Source organism: Cervus canadensis, chromosome 23 (assembly GCF_019320065.1).
Source record: "Cervus canadensis isolate Bull #8, Minnesota chromosome 23, ASM1932006v1, whole genome shotgun sequence".
In the NCBI taxonomy this organism is placed as follows: Eukaryota; Metazoa; Chordata; class Mammalia; order Artiodactyla; family Cervidae; genus Cervus; species Cervus canadensis.
The window spans coordinates 52,444,394-52,458,392 of record NC_057408.1 but is presented as its reverse complement, the minus strand read 5'-3'; the positions used below and the strand labels follow the sequence as shown (position 1 = coordinate 52,458,392).

Genomic DNA, 13,999 nt, shown 5'->3' with positions numbered 1-13,999 from the left:
TGCCTTCACTTCATTGCAACCACACTTGAGTGCTTCTTGCTTCCCTCCCCCCACTAATTCCACCTTTCTCTCCAATAAAGATTGAGATCCCTGGGGGCAAATAAGTCTATTAATACTTGCATCTTCTGCTCCCATAGTGCCTGGCATATAGGAAGCCCTCAATAAATATGAATGGTTGCTAAGAGGGTAGATTTTAAACATTCTCAGTGCAAAAATTTTCAAAAAATGGTGTTTAAGTGATGTGACAAGCTTTCACCGTACTGAAAGCTATGCTGGTCACCATTTTATAGTATGTAAGTGCATAAAATCAATAGGTTATACTCCTTAAATGACCACAATGTGATACATCAGTTTTAGCTCAGTAAAGCTGAAAACAGCATACACACAGAATAGTATATGAGGGGGCTTTAAGAACAAAAAAATAAATGTGAATGGATGAGTGGGTGGATTTATTAATTGTATCCAGTGGGCAGTTACCATGGAGTAGTGAAAATCATAAAGTTCATGAATTCTAGGATCAGCATCTAGAGAAAGTAAGGTTTTCTACCCTATTGTTTCAAAAACGAGAAATTATAAGAAGAAATAACACCAGAACTGTATGAAAGAGGTATTAATTAATCCCCTTGCTGTCTGTTGTATGGTTCAAACAACTCAAAATCTGAGCTAGAATTCAGAACAAGTTTTCTTGACTTCCAGATCCAATTTGCCTTTCTCCTACAATGATCTTTTTAACCGCAATAGGCTGTCCAAAGAGAACAACAAAATACCATGTTAAATGTACACTGATTTATTTTCAAGTATAATAAAAACCACAAGTAGATTTTTACCTGCTTGCTATATTTCAGATTTGAGGAAAAATTGTTTAAAATTCACAATTTTTTAAAAAAGATAAATGTGTTCAATGCATGATTTTAATACTATTGTTTATTATTGCTGCTACTATCTTTTTAATAAAAATGAAAAGTAAGAGCAGCAGTCAAAATGTCATGTTCATATTTTGAGTAAAATAAACATACATGAATAGACTCACAGATATAGAAATAAAACTTGTGGTTACCAAAGGGAAGAGAGAAGGAGGGAGGGATAAATTAGAGGTATAGGATTAACAGATACAAACTACTACATGTAAAATAGATAAACAACAAGGATATGCTGTATAGAACAGGGAATTACACCCATCGTTTTATAATAACTGGAAATGGAGTATAATCTGAAAAAATACTGAATCACTATGCTCTACACCTGAAACTAACACAATATTGTAACTCAACTATGTTGTTGTTTAGTGGCTAAGTCATGTCAGACTCTTTTGCACCCTCCATGGACTATAGCCTTATTAGGCTCCTCTGTCCATAGGAGTGAGTTGCCGTTTCCTTCTCCAGGTGATCTTCCAGACCCAGGGATCAAACCCTGCATTAGCAGGCGGATTCTTTACCACCAAGCCACCAGGGGAGCCAGCTCAACTGTACTTCAATTATATCAATTATATTCAGTTACCTTATAGGCATTAAATACATTACTAATAAATTACCAAGTGATTAAATATCTACAGCATCTACCCACAGCAAGCAATTCAAAAGGCCCAAGTAGTATGTCCAAGCCTCAAGTTTAACTTAGAAACTACTTTATCCTTATTCTACATCTTTTGAAAGGATTTTGTAAACTTTAAATTGCATAGTTAATAAGCTCTAAGAGTTTACTCACTAGTGTGAACAGGAAAGGTGCTTCCCAGGTGGCGCTAGTGCTAAAGAACACACCTGCCAATGTAGGAGACACAAGAGACACAGTTTCAATCCCTGGGTCGGGACGATCCCCTGAAGGAGGGCATGGCAACCCACCCCGGTATTCTTGCCTGGAGAATCCCATGGACAGAGGAGCCAGATGGACTGCAGTCCATGGGGTCACATAGAGTCAGACACAGCTGAAGTGACTGAGCATGCACACATGCATGTGAACAGGAAAAACTTGCAGCTTGCTACCGGATTGGGTGATGGTGGGGAGAAGTAAAATTCTGTCCTTCCCTCATGCATCAAACATGTAAAATGTGAACACTTTTGTACAAGGCAATCGTGGGCGATTGTATCGTAGGCGATACAAGCATGTGTACCAACCATGCCCAGTTCTGTGCTTTACAACTGCTGAGAATTTCTAGTCTTTTTTGTTTATAAACCACACAATGGACTGATTCTTAACATCTCAAAGACCCTGGCCAGCATGATTAAAACTGATGAACTGCTTTAAAATAATTGCCTTGAAAAAAGACCAACTAACATTTTAATATTTCTTCAAGTTAATATTGAAGTTAATATTTAATATTTCTTAAATATTTCTTCAATGACTTCAAGTAAACCAGTAATATTTTAACTCTCTCGTGTTACTCTGGAAAACTCAGTTGTTTTACCCACTTGCTGAAACTTTATCACAAACGGTTGGCTATTATTCTAATATGGTTCCTACCTTCTCTCTCTCCTCTCTGTGGTTTTAACTCAATGGCTCCATCCCAATCTATATTATTTTAAAGTTACTAAGAAATTAGATGTCATCAACTAGTAATGTACTGGTCTTTTTTTTAATTGTCTCTTCTAAATTACCAAGTAATCTAGAGAGAGGAAGAAATGTATTATATTTGCACATGACTTTTATAAGCTGGGATATTTTGCTTTCTCAAAACAGAATTCTAAATCAAGTCTTAAGATTTTTTAAAAATTTGAAATTTTTGAAAGTTTTATTTATGAAGAGGATGAAAGTGAAAGTGTTAGTCACTCAGTCATTTCTGACTCTTTGAGAATCCATGGTCTGTCCATGGAATTCTCCAGGCAAGAATACTGCAGTGGGTTGCCATTCCCTTCTCCAGGGGACCTTCCCGACCCAGGGATAGAACCCGGGTCTTCTGCATTGCAGGCAGATTCTTTACCATTTGAGCTAACAGGGAAGCCCTGTTGTATGAAATATAATATTAATAGTATTCATTGCTTGGCCAAATTAATGTATTCACACAGAGTCAAAAATCACATACAAATCGAGTTGAAGGGACCGTAAAAGGAAATAGACTTAAATATCATCTATGTCTAAGTGCTTCATTTCTATAGAAAAGAAATAAACACTCTAAGTTACTGAGAAGGGAGAGCTAATTCATTATAGCAGAGGTTTAAACATAAAAGGAAAAGGAGAAAGACAATAACATAGGTTTGGATTTCGAAATCCTATTATATCATAACACCCCAAATTGGGAAGATGGAAAACACATCTTGAAAACCTAGTCCACACACACATGCCTCTCCCCTCAAAAATCCCACTGCTGTTTTATTAACACACTTTTTCACATGGAGCAGTTGGATCTAATGAGAGGCTAAATCTTGCCTTTGTGTTCAAAATTGACTTATTTTTCCCCTCATTCTGAGTTCTCCTGTAGCCAGCCTCAGGACCGCGAGAGCCTCAGAGGCTGCTTAGTTGTTCATCATTAGTATTTATCACTTTTATCAAATGCCACAGGGTGCTCAGAACCATACCTTGCTATTCAGAATAAAATACAAAATCCCTGTACTTGGTGAGGAGGGTGACCCAGACCATTAAAAGCATTCACAGAATCTAAGAAAAGGAAACTACAGGAGTGATGAAACGGTGCATCTGGCAGGCTGGCTCTGAGAGGTGGATTCCCAGGGGCCAGGGATGAATGGGTCGCTGAGAACCCTCTCTCCTTCTTAACCTGACCGCCCACCGTGATGGCTCTGGCGGCAGGCTGCCTGGGAGCGGGAGCCAGTGGCGGGCCAGCAGTGGAGTGAGCCAGGTATTCAAGTCACATAGCAGGAGGCAGGTGGAAGTGACTTTCCTCCCCGGCGGCCAGATACTATTCACCTGCCGTCTGTGTCACAGCACTCAGGGTCAGGGAATGCTCGACAAAGAAAGAAAGAGAATCTAATCCCATTACTTGTATGAGAATTCAGAGCAAACTTCCATAAAAACCGAGGATAAGAATGTGACCTGGTGATGTCACACACCCCCACCTTCACACGGACCTGATTTCCTCTTTCACATTACCCAATAGATGCAGTTTCCCAAAGTACATTTTTTAGATAAATAAGGTTGATAGGATCCTAACATAGGTATATTTTTCTGGGTAGGAAAAGGATGCATTTGGTTTCATTTCCTCCCAGTGTCCTAATCCTTCACTACATCAGCAATGCTGCCAAGATTGGAACACTGATTTTAATATTTCGTACTTTAATTGACTAGAGTTCTCCTGTATATCTGCTCAGTTTGAAATTTGGGGTGACAGTATATTTTCAGCTCAGCCTATTTTAATGCTTATCCTAGACTCCGTGGAATCATATGACAGCAGGTTTAAGGTAACAACAACCACTTCTTATTTTTGGAAGGTTGGTATACACAATTATTAAATTGGTCTATACGATCAAGTGAAATGCACTCAAAATCATCTTTATGTTCATTTTTGTAACCACAGTGCCTGTCACATAGCAGGCGCTCAATAACTAGCAGATAAAAGAATGATGGGAGAGCCCATAATTAGAAGGATGAAAAAAAGAAATCTCTATATGCAATCAGAAGAAACTCTTTCTAACCATATTTAAGGTTTCCATTAAATTAATTTCAGTCACTAAAACATAAAATTCAGGTGAGATGCCCTTATACATCCAATGATTGTTACTTGTTCTAAAAGTATATGGGTGAGGAAGAAGAATAAGTTACAAGAAGTCCTCATAACAAAAAAATGTGCCTTTCTTATGTAATGGAAATGGTAAAAGTGGCATTAGAGTTCTGCTTCTTTCTCCAAAGGATATTTTTTAAAAGCACCCACAAATGTCATCCCATCTATTTTTAAGCAAAGTGCTGCTGGATAAACAGCTGATTCGTCTAAACTCAATGGGGAAATTCAACTTTAAGTAAGCTGTTTTATCTCATTGAAAATAAGTGGCACAGAGTGATACAGAACATACGGGTCTTTGCATATGATTATATGTGCATTTTCTTAACTTTTTAAGTATAAAATTCTAACCCAAGCTGAAAAAATAGGAAAGCAAAATATCTTTAATAATAGTTCTTAAAATATTCTAATTTATGATCTCCTACTCAGTTTTCCTCAATTTCCAGTTAAAACGTGTTCCTTAGATTATCTTTGCCAGTGATGGAATAGAACCTATAGATTGAGATCATGTAAAGATGACAGAAATTCTAAAAAGCAAACCTGTATGCTTATAAATTTGTGGTCTTTCCACAGATTTTATTTTTTTAAAGAAAAGTGGGTTTGGAGTTTTCCCCACAGAATTCATATTTTAATAAGATTAATACAGGTTAATGCTGGAAAAATACAAACAGTACAGAATGGTACAGAGTGAAAAGTCAGCCCCCGTTTCCCTGTTTTCAGCCCCTGTTCTCCCACCACCACTTCCTAAAGATGACCACCACTACTATCATTTTAACATTTTCCTTCTCATATTTCTCACAGATATTCAAACTCAAAAATATATGAATATGTATGTGTGTATACACTATAAATACTATTCAGCATGTGACCATTCTACTTTATAAAATATACAGTTGACCCTTGGACAGCGTGGGGGTTGGGGCACCAACCCTCCACGAAGAAGAAGATTTGCATATAATTTATAGTCAGCTCTCCCTCTAGGTGGTCCCTCCATATCTGAGGTTCCAGATCTTTGGATTCATCTGGCTTCCCTGGTGGCTCAGTGGTAAATAATCCGCCTGCCAGTGCGGGAGATGTTGGTTCAATCCCTGGGTCAGGAAGATCCCCTGGAGAAGGAAATGGCAACCACTCCAGTATTCTTGCCTGGGAAATCCCATGGATAGAGGAGCCTGGCAGCCTATAGTTCGTGGGGTTGCAAAAGAGTTGGACACGACTTAGCAACTAAACAACAAATCACAATCATGTAGTTCTCTAACATTTACTATTGAAAAGAATCCACATATAAGTGGATCCATGCAGTTCAAACCCGCCTTGCTCAAAGGTCCAACCATGTGGGTCTTGTCTGTTAGTACAGAGATCCACCCTGTTTTTTTGTTAGGAGTTATGACATGCTTCATTACATAGATGTGTTCATTCATTTAGAAAACGTTTAATGCTCATATACCGAATGCTGGACACACTTCCAGACATTGAGAATACAGAATTGGACAAAACAAAATCCCTGCCTTCAAGAAGATCAAATTCTACATGTTGAGGAGCTGGCATATTTACATACATAGATTAATTCCTTAATCTGTCTCCAGAATATACAAACAGCTCATTGTCAAAAACACTAACAACCCAAGTGAAAAGTGGGCAGAAGGTCTAGACTTTTCTCCAAAGAAGACACATGGGCAGAAAGCACATGAAAAGATGCTCCACGTCACTCATTCTTAGAGAAATGCAAATCAAGACTACAATGAGGTTATCATGTCACACCTGTCAGAACGGCCATCAGCAAAAAGTCTACAAACAATAAATGCTAGAGAGGGTGTGGAGAAAAGGGAATCTTATATTGTTCGTGGGAATGTAAATTGGTACACCACTATGGAGAACAGTATGGAGGTTCCTTAAAAAAACCACAAACAGAACTACCATATGACCCAGTAATCTTATTCCTGGGCATATATATCCAGAGAAAGCCATAATTCTAAAAGATACATGTACCCCAATGTTCATTACAGTGCTATTTACAATAGCTAAGACACAAAAGCAACCTGGATGTCTATCGACAGAGGAATGGATAAAGAAGATGTGGTACACACATACAATGGCATGTTACTCAGCCATTTAAAAAAAATGAATGAAATAATGCCATTTGCAGTAACCTGAATGGACCTAGAGATTGTCATATTAAGTGAAATAAGTCACACAGAGAAAGCCAAGTATCTTATGATACCATTTATGTGTAGAATCTAAAAAAACGATACAAAGGAACTTATTACAAGACAGATATAGACTCACAGACTTTGAAAATAAACTTATGATTACCAAAAGGGAAAGGAGAAAAGAGAAAAATTAGGAGTTTGGGATTAACATAAACACACTTATCATATATAAAATAGATAATCAACAAGGCCCTTCTATAATAGCACAGGGAACTCTGCTCAGCATTCTGTATTAACCAAATGGGAAATGAATCTGAAAAAGAATGGATATATGTATGTGTATAACAGAATCACTTTGTGTACCTGAAACTAACACAACATTGTAAATCAACTATCCTCCAATAAAAAATAAAAATTAAATTAAAAAATACGTGGAAAGAAACGTCATTCATTATCACCCTTTTAACTTTTTACAAATGCTGCCATAATGAATTGCCCATTAATCTTTAAACTAATTCATCAGTTGAAGATATTGCAGATATTATTTTTATACATTCAGTCTTTCAGTCAGTGCTTTCTTTATGTCATCAACCAAGAAATGGGCTGTCAATTTTTCATTGTGAGTTAAAGTAATACAATTATAGAATTTTTCCAAATTCTCTTTCATGAATCCACATCCTCAAGTACCTTGTGCTCAGTCGCTAAGTCATGTGTGACCCTATGTGACTCCATGGACTGTAGCCCGCCAGGCTCCTCTGTCCAAAGGATTTCCCAGGCACGAATACTGGAGTGGGTTTCCATTCCCTTCTTCATCAAGTACCTTGAAAGATATTAAAATTTTATCTTAATTGAATCCTCCTGGATTAGCCTAGGTTAATGCTTCAAAGGGGAAGCAGGATAGAGATTCTAGTTTCTCTCTACTATGATTGAGTCCACATGCTAGAAAGTTGATTTAAACATTTCATGATACCCAAATGCCTCCCAGACATAATTTTTATGTCTCCTTTTTGTTTCCATAATATAAGAACAAAAGAAGGATGTTTTGTAGATAAAAACAAATAAGTGTATTTCTCTATAGAAAATTCAAGAAAAGTATACCTCCTGCAAAACTGAGCAGAAAATCAATTGTTACTTATGTGATTCTTGTTCGAAGAGCCATCCCTAAAACACCCGATGGGGAAAACTACTTCTGGGTTTCTATTGCCTCTGAGCCCTGTATTATGTATTAAAACTGAAATCAGGTCAAAATTTATATCTAGAAGCACTTTGAACCAAAAAAGAAAAGAAATATTCCCTTTTCTGCCTCTTCCTACCCCACAAGGTCCTACCAAGCCCCCCAAAATATTCTCTTGTTAGGGACTTTTTCCAGTGATATTGGAATATTTGACTAGTTTGGGGAGAAACTAGGAAGCCACTTAATTTTCTTTCTTATTAAAGAACTATGTCCTCTTTAAAAAAAAAAATTCTCTGTGGACACCGTGACACAAAAGAGTTTATTTTGTTTTGTTTTCTGGAAGTTGTCCAAGTCTGTCTCAAGGGGGAAAATAAAATAATTACTTTTTGCCAAATGGAATATCATAAGTAGAGCTTAATTTAACACTTTTCTATTAATTCAAAAATTTTTCCTCTGCACAAACAATTGCAAACTTGAGTGGGAGGTGAAGTGCCCACTCATACAGTGGCAATGAGGTGTACATGAATTACAGAGAGCCAGCGTTGTTACTAGCAGGAAGCTTGACTATCTGAAGAACCCAAATCAGGTCAGTTTGACTCATTACCCAAAAGGTAAAGACTGGGAATAAAAGACACCCCCTCAAAAAAAAAAAGTCTTTCTCAAATGAAACATATCTGCATTTTTACTGTCTATAGGAGTTCACAACTTCTGTATTGGAAAAACACCATTGTTGAATATGAAATGTGGGTCTGTGTCCATGTATGTACATGAGACAATTCTAAAGACTGAATTCCAGTCAATATTTAGGGATAGAAGGAATCATGGAATGTGCCATTAGCAAAGAGTTTTCTACAAAGATAAATCATTCATTATGTTGAGTAAGATTCTTACTCATGATAGTTTTTATCATAAAACGTTGCCATGGTCTAGGCTCATGATTCAGTGCATGACATGTGATCTTGTATAACAATGTACCTATTGTTATAAGCCAGTGCCACTTCATGTCTCTATTTGCTGTATTTTGTTTGCATAGATTCCTTTGAATGAAACAAATCATGGCATAAGCTTTACAAAAAGTATAAGTTCCCAAAGACTGCATTTTGTTGTGATTTTTCCCATCTACACACAGAAGCTACCCTCCATTTTTGTCCTTTGCATATCCATAGAGGAAGAGCAAAACAGTTTTGCAAATTGTGAAAAGAACTCATGAAGATGAATCATTTTCTCATTTTGTTGAGTTCAGAGGATAAATAGTTGCAGTATGACGAGGCTGAAACCACACAGGTCCAAGAGAAGAGATCTGAATTCTAGCCCAGTTCTGCCACTTACTAGCTGTATAAACTATAATTTACATTTTGGGTTTCAGTTTCCTCATTTGTAAATGATGACATTTATCAAAGCATGATGTGAATAGATGTTTGTCTGAAGAGAAGGAATTGAATTTGACAAACCAAGTAATATACTCAGGTTTTCCTATCAGCAGACATTCTGCAATCTTCTGGGCTTCCCAGTTGGTGCAAGTGGTAAAGAATCCATCTGCAATGCATAAGACGTGGGTTCAGTTCTTGGGTTGGGAAGATCCCCTGGAGTAGGAAGTGGCAACCCACTTCCTACAGTCTGTAGGTGGACTACAGTCAATGGGACCACAAAGGGACAACTGAGTGACTGAGCACACTGCAATCTTTAAGATGCTAATATGAATGGCAACTCTAAGAAAACTGGAAAGTAGAGAGCACCTCCCAAACCTCCTCCATTCTTGGAACCCCCTTCCATAGAGCATTTCTATGGATGAGTGATCCACAGAATATGCTTTGGAATATACCGGGAGAGACAACGGTTTTAGGGTGAGTCCTTTTGGCTGGTCCTGCCATGGTTGGGTGATGAAGCTCTTTGGTCTAACAGTATTCCATTGACCCTGCTATGGTTGCAGTTCCCTGAAGACCACAGAAACAGCCAACTGCCGCTCCCTGGAGGCCACCAAAGACTGTCTTCTGGATGCTAGTTATAAATCCAATCCCCCAAACCCACCACCATGATACTACACCCCCCACCAGCTCCTGCATGCATAGCGCCCCCCAACTCCAAACATCAGATGGCAGACTGCTTCCCTGCCATTTGTAGAGGAGAATCCAGGAATGAAGGTTCCCACACTTACATTCCAACTGATCCAAAACCCGGGTGTAACTCAGGTGATATAATCAAAGACTTCATGAGCACTTTTATTTTGTCTCCTTTTGTTTTATTTTTATTTTATTGGGTAGTCTGCTTGGAACTTGGAATGTAGGCATGAATAAAAGTCTCTGCAGAGGAATGACATCTTCCCTCCTCTCTAGTTGCTTACAAATGAGTGGGTGAGACGGATTTGTAAATGAGTGAGTTTAAAATATAGCGATGGTGTTACATTAGTAGTATGTGCGTGTTGTTAAGGTAAATTGTTTTTTTAGGTGAGCTCTACATTTGTTTTATGAAGGCAGGTCATTATAGAATTCTTGAGTTGTGGTTTTTTTTTTTTTTTTTTTTGGCTGCCCTACTAGGCATGTGGGATCTTAGCTCCCCAATCAGGGATCAAACCCATGCCCCCTCTTTGGGGGCTCAGAGTCTTAACCTCTGAACAGCCAGGGAAGTCCCATTGGTCTTTCAGAATGCAGAAGTCTCTTATTCTGTGTGGTGTGATGTGTAGCTTTTCCTCTACATTTGTCAACAAGAAACAAATATATCACAAATGACCCCCTTGCCCTTAAAAAGCTTGTTAAGTAAATTCACGTGACTGGCAGGTGCTCCGCTAAGCACTGGGTGCAAAGTCCACACAGTCAAAGCTCCCTCTGCTTCGACCACCTCTGCGGGACTCCTGAGCAGCTGGTCAAGGAGCTGATACTTACCTGTAGGTTTTGACCCAAACTAACTCCTAGACAATGAACAGAGCATATACAGCTCACGACTAAAGACAGCCTGCCTATCAACCAGTGGTGCGGGGCCCTGTCTGCCCCTGGAATCTCACACCCGCTGCCCCAGAAGCTGTCACTCAAATTCCCACCTGTGATGCTTGGTTCTGAGTGTCCACCTGGCTAGGCTGGGGACCCAGTTATTTAGTCAAATGCTAATCAAGGTGTCACTGGGAAGGAATTATGTGAATTAATATCTACAATCAGTCGACTAAGGACAGAAGCTTACCCCTGAAAGTGCAGGTGGGCCTCGTCTAATCAGGTGAAAGGCATAAGAGAGAAATTCTTTTCAGAAGCAGAAGAAACTCTGCCTGCAGACAGCAATGTCAGATCTGGCATGCGTTTCCAGCCTGCCAACCTGCCCATCAGATTTCACCCTTGGTCATGTGCAGGCTATCCACAAGGCCATGTGCCAATTCCTTCAAAGAAATCTCGAGTGATTCTGTTCTGCTCTGAGAAGGTTGACTGAGCTATCACCCCTTACACACAGGTCTCTTGAGAGCCCCCAAGTGCACTGACCATCCCACCCCAAAGCCCTCCCACCCTCAGGCTAAAAGATCCTTGGAAGTATCCCACAGTCCATCACTGTTCAACCCTATCATGAATTAAATAAGCTGTAGGGATTGGCCCCCCATGGGAACTTAACCATCACTTACTGCATGACTTCCATATGAAAATACCTTCTGAATTCCAAAGGATAAGTTTTTACTTAATAGACATTATCTCTATTATATATATATATAAGTTCATATAATCTTTATTCTTACTGTAAGTCCCTGAGTACGTGTTCCTATCCTCATATTATGTTTGAGAATTGTTGTTGTGATTGTTCAGTTGCTAAGTCATGTCTGATGCTTTTCAGGGAGCATACCAGGCTTCCCTGACCTTCACTGTCTCCCGGAGTTTGGTCAAATTCATGTCTATTGAATCAGTGATGCTATCTAACCATCTCATCCTCTGCCACCCTCTTCTTCTTTTGCTTGAATCATGAAACTAACATTCCAGGTTCCTATGCAATATTGTTCTTTACAGCATCAGACCTTCACCACCAGACACATCCACAACTGAGCATCATGTCTGCTTTGGCCCAACCGCTTCATTCTTTCTGAAGCTATTCGTAATTGCCCTCCAGTCTTCCCCAGTAGCATATTGGACACCTTCTGACCTGGGGGGCCCAACTTCCAGTGTCCTATCTTTGTACCTTTTCATACTATTTGTGGGGTTCTCCAGCAAGAATCCTGGAGCGATTTGCACTCCCTCCTCCAATGGACCACGTTTTGTCAGAACTCTTCTCCATGACCTGTTGGTCTTGGATATCCCCGCATGGCATGACTCACAGCTTCATTGAGCTACACAAGCCCCTTTGCCATAGCAAAACTGTGATCCACGAAGGGTGTGTTTGAGAATATTGGGGTTAAAAGAGACTAAGGTCGCTGGGCCAAAATCACACTTGCTAAATAGTATAGTCACATTTGAACTCAGGTTTACCTGATACCAGACTCCATACTACATTCATTGCACTATGATTCTTCCCTATAAGTGAAAAACTATCTGGTGGCAAAATATTCTGCATGGTGGTAAAATATTCCATTTTCTTCAGTGCCACGTTTGTAGGTGTGCTGGGTGGAGAAGGATTTAGATACAACCTAACATTTATTCAGAGCTTACTATGTGCCAGGAGCTTATTTTAAAGATTCCTTTGGGAATTCCCTGGTGGTCTAGTGGTCAGGACTCTGCACTTTCACTGCAGGGGGCCTGGGTTCAATTCCTGGTCAGGGAACTAAGGTCACAAAAGGTGTGCAGCATGGCCAAAATAATTGTTTTAATCTTAAACATAAAGATAGATCCTGGAGAAGGGATAGGCTACCCACTCCAATATTCTTGCCTGGAGAATCCCCATGGACAGACGTGCCTGGCACGCTATAGTCCATGGCGTTGCAAAGAGTCAGACACAACTGAGTGACTAAGCACAACACAGCAGATAGATAGATAGATAGATAGATAGATAGATTCCTTTAATGAAACATTTAGGTTGAATTATATATCATTTCTATATCTGGACACTTCAAGATTCTAAAACATGTCATTCCTAATGGTTTTTTGCCCCAGCCCATCTATTTTGGTCATAGATATTTAATGAGTTTTTCTCTCTTGTTCTTAAATGACAGCGGTTTCACACTGACATCAAGTACCATATCAATTAAAACTAAAAGACAGGATTGTTGTAAGGCGAATGAAAGTGTTTTAATTTATTTATTTTAGTTTCTAAAAAATGTTTTGAATCCCACAGCCTCTGGTCCCCCGAGGTTGATATAGAATAACATGCAAATGCCTTTTCGTCTTGTTAATGGTTTCCTTCACCATGCAAAACTTTTAAGTTTGACTAGGTCCCATTTGCTTACTTTTGGTTTTACTTTCCTTTCTTGAGGAAACAGATCCACAATAATTATTGCTAAGACAGTGTCAGAGCGTACTACCTGTGTTTTCTTCTAGGAGTTTTGTGTGTTACATTTCGAGGTGCAAACTACTAGATATAAAATACCTACGTGTACAAGGGTGTAACATACAGCTTAGGGAATATAACCAATATTTTATAACTTTACATGAAGTACAATCTATAATACTATGGAATCACTATTTGTACATCTGCAACTAATATAAGTCAAGTATATGTCAATTTTTTAAAAAAGAACATGCAAATACATTCAAGCATCAGGCTGCCTACTCTCACTCTGCACATATTGTACCAACCCAGCTGATGGCCTGACCTTCTAATTAGGCATCTCCAACCCTGGTCACTGTGTCCTCTGACTCTCAGCTATAGGGGCCCAATCAGAAAGATACTTCTGTTTGTCCTTTTTCTAAAGTTAGAGAGCCACTGAAAAATATTCTTTTATGGAAACACAATCAGTAAATGGAAATGTAACTAAGAGTCAGAGTGCTCTATTCAAGAAGTCTTACTTTAGGGTCTCATAGCTGTCTATCCAACAAGCAAGCACATCTTAAGCATTTACTTTATAGAAGGTGCTTTGGGAGAAACAAAAGATGGATCACATTGTCTCTGATGAATAAT

At 38.9% G+C, this 13,999-nt stretch overlaps 1 protein-coding gene and 1 non-coding gene across 10 annotated transcripts in view; both read left to right on the top strand.

The window, feature by feature from the left end:
• DLGAP1 (DLG associated protein 1) overlaps nucleotides 1-13,999 on the top strand; it is a 770,938-nt gene that overhangs the window by 527,770 nt on the left and 229,169 nt on the right. The window lies entirely within an intron of this gene.
• On the top strand, nucleotides 12,634-12,706 carry TRNAE-UUC. Its single transcript has one exon. It is a non-coding gene; the product is annotated as a tRNA-Glu (tRNA).